Source organism: Trichechus manatus, unplaced genomic scaffold, assembly GCF_000243295.1.
Source record: "Trichechus manatus latirostris isolate Lorelei unplaced genomic scaffold, TriManLat1.0 scaffold00107, whole genome shotgun sequence".
Taxonomy (NCBI): Eukaryota; Metazoa; Chordata; class Mammalia; order Sirenia; family Trichechidae; genus Trichechus; species Trichechus manatus.
In genome coordinates, this window is record NW_004444043.1 from 9,012,434 (window position 1) to 9,013,511 (window position 1,078).

The window sequence follows — 1,078 nt, forward strand, 5'->3', positions numbered from 1 at the left end:
AGTCTTTTTAACAAATGGTGCTGGCAAAACTGGATATCCATCTGCAAAAAAATGAAACAAGATCCATATCTCACACCATACATAAAAACTAACTCAATTTGGATCAAAGACCTAAATATAAGGCCAAAAACTATAAAGTTCATAGAAGAAAAAATAGGATCAACACTAGAGGCCCTACTGCACAACATTAACAGGATACAAACCATAACCAACAACACATAAACCCCAGAAGATAAGCTAGATTACTGAGATCTTCTAAAAATGAAACCCTTATGCTCATCAAAAGACTTCACCAAAAGAGTAAAAAGAGAACCTACAGACTGGGAAAAAAATTTTGGACATTATAAGTCAGACAAAAGTCTAATCTCTAAAATCTATAAGAAAATCCAACACCTCTACAGCAAAAAGACAAATAATCCAATTAAAAAATGGACAAAGGAAATGAACAGACACTTCACCAAAGAAGATATTCAAGTGGCCAACAGACACATGAGGAAATGCTCGCGATCACTAGCCATTAGAGAAATGCAAATTAAAACCACAATGAGATACTATCTCACCATGGCATTACTGGCAGGAATCAAAAACACTGGAAATAACAAATGTTGGAGGGGCTGTAGGGAGATTGGAACTCTTATGCACTGCTGGTGGGGATGCAAAATGATACATCAATTTTGGAAAATGATATGGCACTTCCTTAGAAAGCTAGAAATAAAAATACCATACAATCCAGTAATCCCACTCCTAGAAATATATCCTAGACAAACAAGAGCTGTCACACAAATAGACATATGCACACCCATATTCATTGCAGCACTGTTCACAATAGCAAAAAGATGGAAACAACTAGATGCCCATCAACAGATGAATGGTTAAACAAACTATGGTACATACACACAATGGAGTATTATGCAACGATAAACAACAATGATGCATCTGTGAAGCATCTCATAACATGGATCAAACTGGAGGACATTACACTGAGTGAAATAAGTCAATCACGAAAGAACAAATACTGTATGAGACCTCTACTGTAAAAATTCATGTAAAAGTTTACACACAAAAAGAAACAATCTTT